We start from the raw sequence: 17823 nt of genomic DNA, 5'->3' as shown, positions 1-17823 counted from the left end.
GGCACTGGTGGGGGTCATCATGCTGATTTCAGGGGGGCATAATACTGAGTGGTGGGGCTGGAGGGAGCCATAATAATGAGTTGGGGGGCTAGTGGGGACAATTATACTGAGTGGTGGCGACCATAATACTGAATAGGGGGCTGAAGGTAGCCAATCATACTAATTGGAGCATTGATGGGGGCCATCATACTGATTTGGAAGATGGGGGGGGGGGGGGGGGGCATGATACTGATTGGAGGCTTGGTGAGGGCCATAATACTGAGAGTTGGTGGGTGCCATAAAACTGAGTAATGGGGCTGGAGGGGGCCATAATACTGAGTGGTGGGGCCATTATACTGATTGGATGGATGGTTAGGGCCATAATACTAAGTGGTGGGGCTCGTGGAGGCCATGATACTGATTGGAGGGCTGGTGAGGCCCATAATACTGATTGGTGGGGCTGGTGGGGGCCATGATACTGATTAGATGGCTGGTGAGGGCCATAATACTGAGTGGTGGGGCTGGTGAGGTCCATAATAATGAGTGATGGGGCTGATGGGGGCCATAATACTGAGTAGTGAGGCTTGTGTCAGCCATAATACTGAGTGGTGGGGCTGCTGGGAGTCATAATATTGAGTTAAGCGGCTCGTGGGAACAACTATACTGATTTGTATAAGTGGTGGGGCTGGAGGCGGCCATGATACTGAATGGAGGGCGGGTGAGGCCCATAATACTGATTGGTGGGGCTGGTGGGGGCCATGATACTGATTAGATGGCTGGTGAGGGCCATAATATGAAATAGTGAGGCTGGTAGGTGCCATAATACTGAGTGATGGGGCTGGTGGGGGGCATAATACTGAGTGGGGGACTGGTGAGGGCCATAATACTGAATTGGGGGCTGTGGGAGACATAATACTGTGCGAGAGGCTATGGGAGACTGTGAATTCTCCTATATTGAGTTGCTGACTGTGAATGCCCCTAAACTGAGTGGGGTCCTCATACTGAGTGGTGTGCTGTGGGAGTCCTTATTCTGTGTGGGGATCCTCATTCTGTGTTGTGGTCCAAATTATGTGTGAGGGGCCACTCATATTGAGTGGGACATGTATTTATGTAATTAGTTAAGGACCACATTTTACCACTACTTTTGTCTAATATTATGTGCACTATCCTTTACATCTGTATATATTCTCTCCTGCCAAATATATCTGCTGACTTCTCATTATTCGTCACAGGGATCTGATTTATAAACCCCTCACCTGTCATATTTCCTTTTTTTCTATAGGTGGAAACTGTCAGACCCTTCTAAACACCAGGGGTCATTTATCTGTCCCCTTGACCCGCTTGTACTTTGCAGAAGTGGTTGTAGCTGTGGAATACTTGCACAGCTGTGGTGTGGTGCACAGAGACCTGAAACCGGAGAAGTAAGTGCCCCTGTAGTATAATAAGGAGGGAAAGTTATTATTTATTATCATATAGTCTGTAAGGCTAAAATCATCTTTTTTTTCGCAGCCTCCTGATAACATCTGCTGGACACATTAAAGTTACCGATTTTGGGCTTTCAAAAGTTGGTGTCATGATACCAAAAACCAACATCTACAAGCAATTAACAGAGGACATCACCAGAGAGTTCCGGGACCATGAGGTCAGCATCACTTACAGAAACCCAGCTTGTTCTTTACAAATCTCATCACACTATTGCTTCTTCTCTACGTTCTTCATTCCTAGAGAACTTTTCCACTGATATTTTATCTTCTGTCATTGTGTTTTTATGGTGAGAACTTGTCATATTAATGGTATCATCAATCTCATCTCTTTCTTCTATTGGTTTCCAGGTCTGTGGCACCCCATATTATGTAGCCCCAGAGGTCATCCTGAAAAAAGGCTATGGGAGACCTGTTGATTGGTGGTCAATGGGGATCATACTACATCAATTTCTTGTGGGATTGGTTCCATTTTATGGAAATTCCCCAACTGAGATTTATGAAAATGTTGTCACAGGTAAGTAGAATAATCCGATTATAGCTTTGATTGGTTACATTTGTTTACTTATTTCCTTTGCTTTGTCGTACAGTCCAATAAAGAGGTTTCATTTTCTGTCTTTTTCTATATAACAGGAGGCGTAATTTGGGATTGTAATCCCGTTCCTCCCTTTGTTGCTCAGAACCTCATCACTAAACTGCTCAGAAAAATTCCTGCACAAAGACTTGGGACAGGTAACAGATAATTATTACACCAAGGACATATCGCTCAAGTCCATGAGACTCAGCACTTCTCTATCAGCTCATCCATTTTTAGTTCGCCATAATATGACTTTCAGTATATTTCCTTCATGTTTGCTCAGTTATGTCATTAGTTCAGATTAAGTTAAACAGTTCAGATATGGAGCAGTCTCTGACAATATCCGCAATACTTTTGTTTTGTCTTCTACAGCAGGAGCATTTGAGATCAAAGGTCATCCATTCCTGAGTGATGTAGACTTTGACAACCTTTTAAGTCAGAAGCCTGAGTACGTTCCTCAGCTTTTGTCAGACGTAGACATAAGCTCCCCTATCAGTAAGTAGAAGGAGACGTCATCTAGACAAAGCAGCTATTTGTCTCGTCTACCATAATTTGAGACAATTGGCTCCCATTAATATTACGGATAAATGGTGACTGTGCTAAACTAACAATCTCTAATAATACTTCATTACTTATCTCTGGTAGATCACTCTGATATAAACAAACATCTCGTCTCAGAGGATGAGGAGGACAATGAGAGCTTTAACTTCCAGAATTTTACATCTTCTTCTGAAAAGCTTTCTAAAGTAAGTATGAGAACAATTAATCTAAAATATGTAAAAAAAGACCTGTAAAAGTAAAAAAAAAGTATTTAATATCTTCTTGTTGTCCACATTTAGCTCTGTACCACCGCTACTAGGAGGATGAACAATGAGGATCCCAAGTCCCCTCCAGAGTGTACCCCGGCATCCAGCACAAGCATCTCAGAAATGTGAGTAGATTCTAAGGTCATTACTGGGAGCTTCATACTAATATACAGTGCCTACAAGTAGTATTCAACCCCCTGCAGATTTAGCTGGTTGACACATGCGGAATTAACTTGGCATTGTGACATTTGTACTGTAGATCAGCCTGGAAGTGGGAAATGCACTGCAGCAAATTTTGTTTTTGTTTTTTTTTATTTTTTTTTTAAAAAACTTTAAAAGTTAATTCAGAGTGTCATTTATTATTCAACCCCTCAAACCACAAGAATTCTGTTTGGTCCCCCTAAAGTATTAAGAAGTAGTTCAGGCACCAAGAATAATGAGCTTCACATGTGTGGATTAAAGATCTCTTTTGCCAGCCTTTTCTGACTATTTAAGACTCTCCCCAAACTTGTGAACAGCACTCAGACATGGTCAACATGGGAAAGACAAAGGAGCATTCCAAGGCCATCAGAGACAAGATCGTGGAGGGTCACAAGGCTGGCAAGGGGTACAAAACCCTTTCCAAGGAGTTGGGCCTACCTGTCTCCACTGTTGGGAGCATCATCCGTAAGTGGAAGGCTTATGGAACTACTGTTAGCCTTCCACGGCCAGGACAGCCTTTGAAAGTGTCCTCCCGTGCCGAGGCCAGGCTTGTCCGAAGAGTCAAGGCTAACCCAAGGACAACAAGGAAGGAGCTCCAGGAAGATCTCATGGCAGTGGGGACATTGGTTTCAGTCAATACCATAAGTAACGTACTCCACCGCAATGGTCTCCGTTCCAGACGAGCATGTATGGTACCTTTACTTTCAAAGCGTCATGTCAAGGCTCGTCTACAGTTTGCTCATGATCACTTGGAGGACTCTGAGACAGACTGGTTCAAGGTTCTATGGTCTGATGAGACCAAGATCGAGATCTTTGGTGCCAACCACACACGTGACGTTTGGAGACTGGATAGCACTGCATACGACCCCAAGAATACCATCCCTACAGTCAAGCATGGTGGTGGCAGCATCCTGCTGTGGGGCTGTTTCTCAGCCAAGGGGCCTGGCCATCTGGTCCGCATCCATGGGAAGATGGATAGCACGGCCTACCTGGAGATTTTGGCCAAGAACCTCCGCTCCTCCATCAAGGATCTTAAGATGGGTCGTAATTTCATCTTCCAACAAGACAACGACCCAAAGCACACAGCCAAGAAAACCAAGGCCTGGTTCAAGAGGGAAAAAGTCAAGGTGTTGGAGTGGCCTAGTCAGTCTCCTGACCTTAACCCAATTGAAAACTTGTGGAAGGAGCTCAAGAATAAAGTCCACATGAGACACCCAAAGAACCTAGATAACTTGGAGAAGATCTGCATGGAGGAGTGGGCCAAGATAACTCCACAGACCTGTGCCGGCCTGATCAGGTCTTAGAAAAGACGATTATTAGCTGTAATTGCAAGCAAGGGTTATTCCACAAAATATTAAACATAGGGGTTGAATAATAATTGACCCACACTTTTATGTTTAAAATTTAATAAAATTCAACTGAGCAACATAACTTTTTGGTTTGTAAGATTTATGCTTCTGTTCATAAAACCTACTCTCGAATGCAGTTTGAAGGCTCTAACTTATTTGCATCTTATCAAACCAGCTAAATCTGCAGGGGGTTGAATACTACTTGTAGGCACTGTATATGCACAAACCCAAATATAGGACATAAATACCATAACAACAAATACAGCATGCATCGCCCGTGATTAGCAGTCATTGTGCTTTTAGCTTCAGAAACCTCTGGTGGTGACAGCCCATAATTGCAGCTAGTCATGCACTTTTAGTGCTGCCCACACTGTAGGAGAGATGTAGTACTACATGCCAGCCATTCTTGGTAGTGGTTTTTCGCTCTGCTTTATAGAAGGTAGTTTTGAGTAGGAAACCTTCCCTACCATAACTCTTATATATCCTAATAGGCCTTATTGTTGATGTTAATCTAGTGAGACAACCCCTTCTATACCGAATTTACTTGTAATTTACACGTTTATTTTCTTCCAAACAGGCAGAAAGAATCTTTTCCTGTGTCTATTAGAGATGATGCTATTACCAGCTTGCCACCCTCGTCCCCATTGTCAGGTATGTACATGTCTACAGCACAAAAAATGAGAATGTTGATGTCAAGGCTCAAATACTTTCATATGGTATTTTTGTTAGTGGTCTTCTATGTTATACATGTTTCATGGATTCCAATTATGTTGCCCATAGGCCCATACTGTATCTCTATTTGCCTAATTTTGTAAAGTTTTTCCAGATTACCAGATGTATAGGGGACAGGAGTAGAACAATTCTACTATATACAGGAAAGATACAAAGCAGATCCTGTAAGAATATATTGTTAATGAGGGCTTTTTTTTACTTTCTGATTAGAAACTCCAGCTGACGTCGAAAGAAAATCTTCGATATATCTGAGTATAGAGCAAGAAATCTCAGAAAATGAAGAAAAGGGGGAAAAGAGACGAGGTAAGTGTGAGAGTCAGCTCCATGTTGTGTGATGTCATTCAGTGAGAATAATTCATGTGGAGCAGTTGTTATTAGGGATGGGCAGACCCGTGGATGTTCGGGTCCATCAGGCTCAAGAATGTTACCCTAACGTGATCCCGAACCCGAACGGGATGTGGTGAATATTCATGGGACTTTAATAGCGGGCACACAGACAGCTGAGCGCAGCAGGAGCCGCGCTGCGGCTACCACGTGCAAACTATTAGGGAAAATGAGTGGTCACTGCTCCCCACGCACGCAGTGAATATTCCGGCACAGAGGGGAACACAGCGCTGGAGGAGAGAGGAGGTGAGTATGATTGTTTATTTTTTTATGAGCAGCGTGACAGGGATCAGGGGGTGCCAAGCATACCAGGATGAGGGGGCCATACATACAGGGATGAAGGGGGCCATGCATATAAGGATGAGGGGGGCGATGCATACAAGGATGAGGGGGCCATGCATATAAGTGATGAGGGGGGCAATGCATACAAGGATGAGAGGGACTATACATACAGGGATGAGGCATGAGGGGGGGCCATACATACAGGGATGAAGGGGGGCCATACATACCGGGATGAGGGGGTCCATACATACAGGGATGAAGTATGAGGGGGGCCATACATACAGGGCTGAAGAGTGCCATACATACCAGGAAGAGGAATGAAGGTACCATACATACCAGGAAGAGGGTTGAAGGTGCCATACATACCAGGATTGGTGTGCGGGGGCGCCATACATAACAGGATGAAGGGTGCCATACATACCAGGAAGAGGGATGAGGGGGCCATGCATACCAGGATGGGGGATTGGGGTGCCATGCATACCAGAATGGTGGATTAGGGTGCCATTGCATATCAGGATGGGGATGAGGGCCACATATAACAGGAAGGAGGGGGCCATATATACCAGGATGGGGGATATTAACAGAAGTGGGGTACATTACCCCTATAACAGTGTCAGCAGCAGACCCCCTCCAGCTTAACAGGGCATCATGACAACATTTTTTGCTTACATTTTTTTTCTATTTTGCTCCTCTAAAACTTAGGTGCGTCTTATAGTCCGAAAAATACGGTATTCACCAGCCGGTGCCTATGCATAGTTAGAAATTTGTCAGTGAGATATATAATTTAGTGCAGTGTGTGTGTGTAGCTTACTGTACATGTATTTAGATAATAATTTAAAAAATAAAATAAAAAAATGCCCACATGAGGGAAAGCAGACAGCTCGGGACTGGTGTTATTATTCTGGGAAGAGGCCAATGTCCATGAAGCTTCCCAGGCTATTAATATCAGCTCACGGCTGTCTGCATAGCCTTCACTGATTATTAAAAGGGGGGGCACCCCCAAAAATGACGTGGGGTCCCCTTTATACTGCGCCGGCCAATCACAGGCATACCAATACTTGGCATGGCTGTGATGGGGCCTGAAGTGCCCACACCAGAAAAGTTTGTTGATTGGCTGTGCTGCATCCTTTCAACAAGCTTTGTTCGGACTGTTGAACCCGAACAGTAACACAGACCTCCGGGAGACACTAGATGTCCAGTACAGACCGTCACATATATGATGGCTAACAATGATCCCTGACCTCTTTATGAATAAGATTCCTCTGCCGTTCAGCCACAGTGACCGCACAGTGGTATCAAGTAATAAGTCGTCCCTTTACTTACATTATGGACACAAAGCAGATCCTATAAGAATATATTGTTAATGAGGGCTTTTTTTTACTTTCTGATTAGAAATTCCAGCTGACGTGGAAAGAAAATCTTCAATATATCTGAGTATAGAGCAAGAAATCTCAGAAAATGAAGAAAAGAGGGAAAAGAGACGAGGTAAGCGTGAGAGTCAGCTCCATGTTGTGTGATGTCATTCAGTGAGAATAATTAATGTGGAGCAGTTGTTATTAGGGATGTGCAGACCCGTGGATGTTCGGGGAACACAGCGCTGGAGGAGAGAGGAGGTGAGTATGATTGTTTATTTTTTTTATGAGCAGCGTGACAGGGAACAGGGGGTGCCAAGCATACCAGGATGAGGGGGCCATACATACAGGGATGAAGGGGGCCATGCATATAAGGATGAGGGGGGGCGATGCATACAAGGATGAGGGGGCCATGCATATAAGTGATGAGGAGGCAATGCATACAAGGATGAGGGGGGCTATACATACAGGGATGAGGCATGAGGGGGGCCATACATACAGGGATGTGGCATGAGGGGGGCCATACATACAGGGATGAAAGGGGCCATATATACTGGGATGAGGGGGTCCATACATACAGGGATGAAGGATGAGGGGGACCATACATACAGGGATGCAAGAGGAATGAAGGTACCATACATACCAGGAAGAGGGATGAAGGTGCCATACATACCTGGATGGGTGTGCGGGGGAGCCATACATAACAGGATGAAGGGTGCCATACATACCAGGAAGAGGGATAAGAGGGCCATGCATACCAGGATGGGGGATTGGGGAGCCATGCATACCAGGATGGTGGATTGGGGTGCCATTGCATATCAGGATGGGGATGAGGGCCACATATAACAGGAAGGAGGGGGCCATATATACCAGGATGGGGGATATTAACGGAAGTAGGGTACATTACACATTGTCAGAAGCAGACCCCCTCCCCCTTAACAGGGCATCATGACAACATTTTTTGCTTACATTTTTTTTCTATTTTACTCTTCTAAAACCTAGGTGCGTCTTATAGTCCGAAAAATACGGTATTCACCAGCCGGTGCCTGTGCATAGTTAGAAATTTGTCAGTGAGATATATAATTTAGTGCAGTATGTGTGTGTAGCTTACTGTACATGTATTTAGATAATAATTAAAAAAATAAAATAAAAAAATGCCCAGATGAGGGAAAGCAGACAGCTCGGGTCTGGTGTTATTATTCTGGGAAGAGGCCAATGTCCATGAAGCTTCCCAGGCTATTAATATCAGCTCACGGCTGTCTGCATAGCCTTCACTGATTATTAAAGGGAGGTGCACCCCCAAAAATGACATGGGGTCCCCTTTATACTGCGCCGGCCAATCACAGGCATACCAATACTTGGCATGGCTGTGATGGGGCCTGAAGTGCCCACACCAGAAAAGTTTGTTGATTGGCTGTGCTGCATCCTTTCAACAAGCTTTGTTCGGACTGCTGAACCAAAACAGTAACACAGACTTCCGGGAGACACTAGATGTCCAGTACGGACCATCACATATATGATGGCTAACAATGATCCCTGACCTCTTTATGAATAAGATTCCTCTGTCGTTCAGCCACAGTGACCGCACAGTAGTATCAAGTAATAAGTCGTCCCTTTACTTACATTATAGACACAAAGCAGATCTTATAAGAATATATTGTTACTGGTTTTTTTTTCTACTTTCTGATCAGAAATTCCAGCTCTCGAGAAAAGAAAATCTTCGCTGTATTTGCTTAGAGAGCAACAAAACTCAGAAAATAAAGAAAAGAGGCAAAAGAGACGAGGTAAGTGTGAGAATCAGCTCCTTTACTTACATTATAAATACAAAGCAGATCCTATAAGAATATATTGTTACTGAGGGTTTTTTTTACTTTCTGATCAGAATTTCCAGCTCAGAAAGAAAGGAAATCTGAAAAAAATCTGAGTACACAGGAACAAAACTCAGAAAATGAAGAAAAGAGAGGAAGGAGACGAGGTAAGTGTGAGAATCAGCTCTATGTTGTGTGATGTCAGTGAGAATAATTCATGTGGAGCAGATGTCATCTGTCAGTGATGGGATTGTCGCATGTATGATGGCTGACAATGATCCCTGACCTCTGTATGATAAGATTCCTCTGCCGTTTGGCCGCAGTGTCCACGCAGTGGTATCATGTAATACGGAGTCCCATTACTTACATTATATTTATTTCTCTGCTCATAGGTTCCCTCCTCCGCCGGATCTTATCATCCTGCCGGCGTGGATTGTCCAGGGCTGCTCGGATATGTGCATGTTGTCACTGTTCCCCCAGCATCATCTAAAAGACTGAAAACCTCCGCATCTAGCGCCCAGAAATGCAGCAGATCCCCCATCACTGCTGAACCTGTATAGAAGGACCTTCACCAGCTTCCTGTGGCCTTCTCACTGGAACATCTTTACCCGGATATGTTTTGCCTCTATCATCAGGCTCTGCGGTATTCATACTACTCGCCTGACTTGGCTTTTACTGATCACCTGGTATCTGACCCCAGCTGTGTTCATGACTATGATTTCATCTATTAATAATATTCATGGTTTTGTTCATGTCTTAACCTTCTATCCTATTATTAATAATAAAAAAATTAAAATAAAAGCTGTTACTGTTGCTCTGATTTTTTTTCATCTTGAGTTCACAACTAATTGTAACTCACTAATTGTGCTTCTTAACACTAACTGCATTTGTCATTATTCTGAATGCAGCAGCCAGGCTCATATTTCTGTCCAGCAGCTACACCGGCGCCTCCACAGTACCAGTCATTGCACTCTCCCACAAAGCTCTCCACAGTGCTCCACTGTTCTACAACTCCTCCCATATGTCAGTCTACTACCATATCTACACTCCAATGAGCCAAGACTAATATCCTCCATAATCAGGACCTCCCACTCTCACGTCCATGACTTTTTCTGTGCTGCACCAGTTCTCAGGAGTGCATCAGGTTCATTCCTACTGTCTATGGATTTAAGTGTTCACTAAAAACAGATAATTTTTAGCAAGACTATCAAGTCATGTCACTAATCTAAGTTTTGCCCCCAGCACTTAATATCTGTACATATGTACAGATATTGGCTGGTGACCTGTTCATTTAGTCCAGGGCCGGCTCCAGGTTTTTCTGGGCCCCGGGCGAAAGAGTCTCAGTGGGCCCCTTTAACACATACCACGATTCATGATGCAGAGACATGGCGGAGAAATATATATATATATATATTAGTACAATGCAAAGATTTCACTTCTTACATTACATGAGTGATATCTATTATAAATTCCACAATAGCTCAGAAACCGGTGAATCGCTCCACACAGAATAGTGGCCCCCATATAAGGCTCCATACGGAATACTGGCCCCCATATAAGGCCCCATACAGAATACTGGCCCCCATATAAGGCCCCATACGGAATACTGACCCCCATATAAGGCTCCATGCGGAATACTGACCCCCATATAAGGCTCCATGCGGAATACTGACCCCCATATAAGGCTCCAGGCGGAATACTGGCCCCCATATAAGGCTCCATGCGGAATACTGACCCCCATATAAGGCTCCATGCGGAATACTGACCCCCATATAAGGCCCCATACGGAATACTGGCCCCCATATAAGGCTCCATGCGGAATACTGACCCCCATATAAGGCTCCATGCGGAATACTGACCCCCATATAAGGCTCCATGCGGAATACTGGCCCCCATATAAGGCTCCATGCGGAATACTGACCCCCATATAAGGCTCCATGCGGAATACTGACCCCCATATAAGGCTCCATGCGGAATACTGGCCCCCATATAAGGCTCCATGCGGAATACTGACCCCCATATAAGGCTCCATGCGGAATACTGGCCCCCATATAAGGCTCCATGCGGAATACTGGCTTCCATATAAGGCTCCATACGGAATACTGGCCCCCATATAAGGCTCCATACAGAATACTGGCCCCCATATAACGCTCCATACAGGATACTGGTCCCCTTATAAAACTCCATACAGGATACTGGCCCCCATATAACGCTCCATACAGGATACCGGTCCCCTTATAACGCTCCATACAGGATACTGGCCCCCATATAATGCTGCATGCAGGCTGTTACCCCCCACATAATGCCCCATACAGGTTGCCCCCCCTTATAATGCTCCATGCAGGCTGTTCCCCCCCACATAATGCCCCATACAGCCCCCCCCCTTTTAATGCTCCATGCAGGCTGTTACCCCCCCACATAATGCCCCATACAGGCTGCCCCCCCCTTTATAATGCCCCATGCAGGCTGTTCCCCACCTTATAATGCCCCATGCAGGCTGTCACCCCTCCTCTTTATAATGCCCCATGCAGGATGTCCCCCCCCTCTTTATAATGCCCCATGCAGGCTGTTCCCCACCTTATAATGCCCCATGCAGGCTGTCACCACTCCTCTTTATAATGCCCCCTGCAGGAATCCCCCCCCCTCTTTATAATGCCCCATGCAGGCTGTCACCACTCCTCTTTATAATGCCCCATGCAGGAATCCCCCCCCCTCTTTATAATGCCCCATGCAGGCTGTCACCCCTCCTCTTTATAATGCCCCATGCAGGAATCCCCCCCCCTCTTTATAATGCCCCATGCCTCCATACATAAAAAAAAAAAATCAAATACTCACCTCCCTTCTCACCTGCTGCCGCTGCTCGGGTCCGGACTCCAGCGTTGTCGGCGTCTTCCCGCTCAGCGCTCCCTGTGACGGCTCAGGGGAGGGCGCGGTGTAAAGGTGTCACTGCGCCCTCTGACCTGAGACGTCACAGGGAGCGCAGAGCAGGAAGACAGCGGATCTGCGGAGGCACGGGGAGAGGTAAGTATCCAGCTGCCGGGGCCCTGAGCAAGCGGCGGAGAAGGGCGGGCGCTGACACCGCTCTCCTCCGCCCATAGCCCAGCGGGGTGCGTGACCGCCAGTGGGCCCCTCTGCCTGCTCAGGGCCCCGGCATTTGCCCGGGTGCGCCGGGTGCTGACGCCGGCCCTGATTTAGTCTTAACTCCTCGAAGATAGGTGCTCCCTAAAACCACATCTGTTTAGGGCGGCCTATCACGCTCCTTAATCAAAGTCCTTTTATATATTTATAGCCCATTCATTATTTCTCCAAACATAAGTCACTCCACCGCACCCAAAACCCCTACAAATCCTGGCTGGTGACAGCTCCTGCAGCCTTTATCTCTCCCTCATCCCCTCAAGATGGCGGACCATCATTGTAAATAAGCCCCTGCACTTTGTGTCCCCCCACCTCATTATAGATTGTAAGCTCTTACCAGCAGGGTCCTCATTAGTTTTGCTGTAATTATTGTATTATCTTTAGCTATGTTACTTATGACTGTTGTATATGGACCTGAATTGTAAAGCGCTGAGGAATATGTTGGCGCTATATGAATAAAGATTATTATTATTATTAAAGCAAAACAACAACATGTTTCATACCGCCAAATCTTCCTTAACTCCTTAGTGACCAAGCCAATTTTGACCTTAATGACCTGCCCAAATTTTTGAAGTTTGACCAATGTCAATTTATGTGGTAATAACTCTTTAACGCTTCAACGGATCCCACTGATTTTGAGACTGTTTTTTTCATGACATATTGTACTTCATAATAGTGGTAACATTTTTTCAATATGACTTTCATTTATTTGTGAAAATATCGGAAATTTGGCGAAAATTTTTAAAATTTCACAATTTTCAACCTTTTAGTTCTTACGCCCTTAAATCAGAGTGTCATGTCGCACAAAATAGTTAATAAATAACATTTCCCACATGCTTACTATACATCTGCGTCCTCTTTGAAACATCGTTTTTTCTGTTAGGAAGTTATAAGGGTCAAGATTTGACCAGTGATTTCTCATTTTTACAACAAAATTTACTAAATATTTTTTTTAGGGACCACATCACATTTGAATTGACTTTGGGGGGCATATATGACACAAAATATCCAAAAGGGATACTATTCTAAAAATTGCACCCCTTAATTCCTCAAAACCACATTCAAGAAGTTTATTAACCTTTCAGGTGCTTCACAGGAACTAAAGCAATGGCAAGGAAAAAATAAACATTTTTTCCACAAAAATTTTACTTTAGCCCCATTTTTTTTATTTTCACAAGGGTAACAGGAGAAATGGACACCAAAAATTGTTGTGTAATTGGTCCTGAGTATGCCAATACCCTATATGTGGGATAAAACTACTGATTGGGCGCACGGCAGGGTTCGGAAGGGAAGGAGCATAATGTCTTTTTGAATGCAAAAATAGCTGGAATCGAGAGCAGACGCCATGTCGTTTGGAGAGCCCCATATGTGCCTAAACAGTGAAAACCCCTACAAGTGACACGATTTTGGAAACTAGACCTCTCAAGGAATGCATGTAGATGCCTGGTGAGCACCTTGAACGCCCAGGTGCTTCACAAAAGTTTATAACGCAGAGCCGTGAAAATAAAAAAAAATCTATTTTTTACCACAAAAATATACTTTTAGCCCCAAATTTTTTTCCCACAAGGGTAATGGGAGAAAATGGACCCAAAAATTTGTTGTGCAATTGCTCCTGAGTACGCCGATATCCCATATGTAGGGGAAAACTATTGTTTGGGCACATGGCAGGGTTCGGAAAGGAAGGAGTGACGTTTTGGAAAGCAGACTTTGATGGAATGGTCTGCGGGTGTCATGTCGCGTTTGGAGAGCCCCTGATGTGCCTAAGCAGTGGAAATCCCCCCTCAAGTTACCCCATTTTGAAAACTACCCCCCTCAAGGATTTTATCCAGGGTTATGTATAGTGAGCATTTGTAAACCACAGGTACTACACATAATTTGTTAACATTAGGTCGTCATATTGAAAATTGTCATTTATTTCACAAAAATGACGTTTTAGCCCCAAATTGATTATTTTCACAATGGACAATAGGTTAAAAAATAACGCGATGATCAAAAACTTATATTTGGGCACATGGCAGGACTAGGAAAGGAAAGAGAGCTATTGGTCTGGAATATATTGTGAAGGCCATGTCGCATTTGGAAAGCCCCTGACATGCGAAAACAGCAGAAGCCACCACAAGGGACCCAATTTTGGAAACTAGTCCCCTCAAGGAATTTATCTAGGGATGTATTGAGTATTTTTAACTTACAGGTGATTCACAAAACTTTATAACTTCCAGATGTGAGAACAAAAAATTATTTTTTTATACTAAAATACTGTTTTAGCACCAAATTTATAATTTACACAAGTGGTAATAGGAGAAAATGGACCCCATAATCTGTTATGCAATTTTTACCGATCACAGTGATACCCCATATGTGGTTGTACACTAATGTTTGAGCACACAGCAGGGGTTGGATAGGAAGGAGCGCTACTTGGCTTTTAGAACACAGATTTCGTTTTAATACAGTAGTGTTCAAAACAATAGCAGTGTGTCCAAAAACATGAGTTAAGCACAAAATCTTTCTACTAGTTTTTATTTCCAGCATTGGGAACATTACACGCTGTTTTCTAATTCAAAACATGAAGAGAAATGTATATAATTTTTAACTACTTTACAGAAAATAACAAAAAAAGGAGGCCAAGTACTTAAGCTACGTAGTTGGGAGAGGCGAAATTAAGCCACAGGTCAATAAGAACGAGGCAATTCAGAACTGGCTGCAACCGCTCTCCAAGAAGCAGGTGAGAGCGTTTCTTGGAATCGTGGGATATTACCGGCGGTTTATCCCAAATTTTTCTATGATTGCCGCACCACTGACGGACCTTCTGAAAGGCACAAAATCAACGAGGGCGAAATGGACGGTTGAAACCGAGATGACGTTCCAACAGCTGAAGCTGGCACTCTGTAAGCAGCCGGTCCTGGTTGCACCAGACTTTACTAAAGAGTTTGTGCTCCAGACAGATGACTCAGAAGTTGGCCTAGGAGCCGTGCCGTCACAGGAGATAAATGGGGAAGAGCATCCCATCCTGTATATGAGCCGGAAGCTCTCATCCTGTGAGAAAAATTATGCCATTGTGAAGAAAGAATGCTTAGCCATAAAATCAGCCATACACACGCTAAGATATTACCTACTTGGCCAAAAGTTTAAATTGGTGTCAGACTATGCCCCTTTGAGATGGTTGAGGGAAAAGAAGGGTAAGAATGCCTGAGCAACTAGGTGGTTCTTAGGTCTCAAAGACTTTAATTTTCACATGGAGCATAGACCTGGGAAGTTACACGCTAATGCTACTGCCCTCTCCAGAATTCCCTGCTGGGTGACTGAAGGTGCCCCCCAGCTTTTGGCAGAGGGGGGGAATATGTGACAGAGTCACTGGTATTATATGCGAGGGGAGGTATGCGTCACTCAGGATTCTCTCCTGTGTGAACTGAGACCTACTGAATCTCTGCCAGCATGTTATATGCTGTGGGTTACCTCTTTTAAAGGGTGTGGTTTTATGGGAATGATGTAGAGATGGGAGGGAAGTCATTCCCCATATCTCCTCCTCAGGGTGTGGCTGAGCAAGCTTTAAATGTTCAGTCCTGTTTTTTTTTCTTTGTGTTGTGTTTGGAGAGGCAAGGTCTCCAGGCTGGACAGCCATAGCTCAGGACAGAGCTGAAGGGTGGACATAACCTGTGTGGGTGAATGGCACATACACATATGGACTGTGCTATTGTTTATCTTTTGTTATGTTGTTTTGCTAGTAAGGCTGTGTTTATCTTTGCTGGAGTTGCAGAGCTTTTGTCACGGGTGTGTCAGAGGTGACAGACAGTCGCCCTACAGTGGGTTGCAGGAGACATCTACGTTTGGCATTGCAGACAGCTTCTTAGATAAGAGGCTGTCTTTAGGACCAAGTAGCTACCTCTCTCTTGCTAATTAGCTCTCTGGCCTGGGTGTATATATACCTGGTGTGTCTGAGAGGGAGTCGCCGGCTATATTCATTTCTACTTGTGAGGCTTATCAGGAGCAGCACTTCATCCTTTCTGGAGCTTGAGGCCATGTGTATATTTGAAATCATCTAAAGCTAAGCAATTTTCCCCTGTTTTGTCTTCTCTTGTTGTCTATAGTGTTTAGTGGAGGTTGACTAGTTCTCATCTCCTTCCATCCCTAGCCGTAGCCGTACGCCAGGGAAAGTAGGGCGAGGCACGCATACGGTGATTGCTGAAGAGGCAATATAGGTACGGTAGTTAAGACAGGGTGACGTTAGACCATACTAGGAGGTCTCTACTTCCTCCTTTCCCTTTTCCCTTTGTGTTGCACTAACTCCTGGCGTGACATTATAGCCGGCCGAGCACGTTTTGAAAAGAAAAAAAAAAAAAGCTGTAATTTTTTTTCCTTTGTCTGGAGAAGGGATATATCAGACCCTCATCTTCGCTAGTGGCGGCAGGGTTCTTCTTTGTGAAGAAAAAAGATGGCGGTCTACGTCCCTGTTTAGATTTCCGGGAATTACATCAAATTACCATCCATGATCCAAACCCTCTTCCTGATTCTTCCCTCCAGGCTTTTTCTTCCTTAAAGAACCATTTTGCCACTGCATGTATACTCAGTCAACCCGATGTTTCTCAACCCTTTAATGTGGAGGTTGATGCTTCTGATGTTGGGGTTGGGGCTGTGTTGTCTCAGGGTTCATCCCCTGGTAAATGGCATCCATGCGCCTTCTTTTCTAAAAAATTGTCTTCAGCAGAGAGAAATTAGGACATGGGTAATAGGGAACTTTTGGCGATCAAATTGGCGTTCAAGTAATGTCGACATTAGTTGGAGGAGGCTGTCCATCCTATTACTGTTATTACTGACCATAAGAACCCGTCATATCTCCAGTCAGCTAAATGTCTCAACCCTGGGTTCAATTTTGTTGTCACTCTTCGTCCAGGGGTCAAAAATGTCAAGGCTGATGCTTTGTCCCGGAGCTTCCCTGGTGGTGGTGACCATGAGAACCCTGCCCTGATATTACAGAAAGGGGTAGTCATTTTCGCTCTTTATCCTGAACTGGACGGTGAGGTGTTGGAGGCTCAGGGGGACGCCCCTGCCTTCTGCCCTTCAGGAAAGTTATTTGTACCATCTGACCTGCGCCGCAAAGTAATCAAGGAACATCATAACTCTGTGCTTGCTGAGCATCCAGGTGGTAAGGCAACTGGGGACCTCCTCTCTCATCGTTTTTGGTGGCTGGGGTTGCATCGGGATCCAATTGAACACTTAGCTGCTTGTAGTATTTGCGCGCGTTCTAAGGTTTCGTATACCCCTCCGTCTGGTACTCTTCTTCCGCTACTTATCCCTAGTAGGTCATGGACACACTTGTCCATGCATTTTATTACTGACCTACCGGTTTCTGCAGGTGAAACGGTGGTTTTGGTGGTAGTAGATAGGTTCAGTAAAATGGTTCACTTTGTCGCATTACCTGCACTTCCCAATGCCAAGACACTTGCTCAGGTGTTCATAAATTATATTGTGAAGCTTCACGGGGTTCTCTCTGATGTGGTGTCTGATCAGGGGACCCAGTTTGTTTCCAAGTTCTGGAAGGCATTCTGTTCTCGACCGGGGGTGCAGCAGTCCTTTTCATCTGCCTTCTACCCTCAGTCGAATGGTCAGACCGAGCGTGTCAATCAGAACTTGGAGACATACCTCAGGTGTTTCGTTTCCGAAAATCAGGAGGATTGGACATCCTACTTACCGCCAGCAGAATTTGCCATCAATAATCATCGTCAAGAATCCACTGGCAGGT

The sequence above is a fragment of the Phyllobates terribilis genome, unplaced genomic scaffold, assembly GCF_046119375.1.
Source record: "Phyllobates terribilis strain yellow unplaced genomic scaffold, ASM4611937v1 Scaffold_346__1_contigs__length_2005123, whole genome shotgun sequence".
Classification (NCBI taxonomy): Eukaryota; Metazoa; Chordata; class Amphibia; order Anura; family Dendrobatidae; genus Phyllobates; species Phyllobates terribilis.
The sequence above is the reverse complement of the archived record's forward strand: the minus strand, read 5'-3'. Positions refer to the sequence as shown.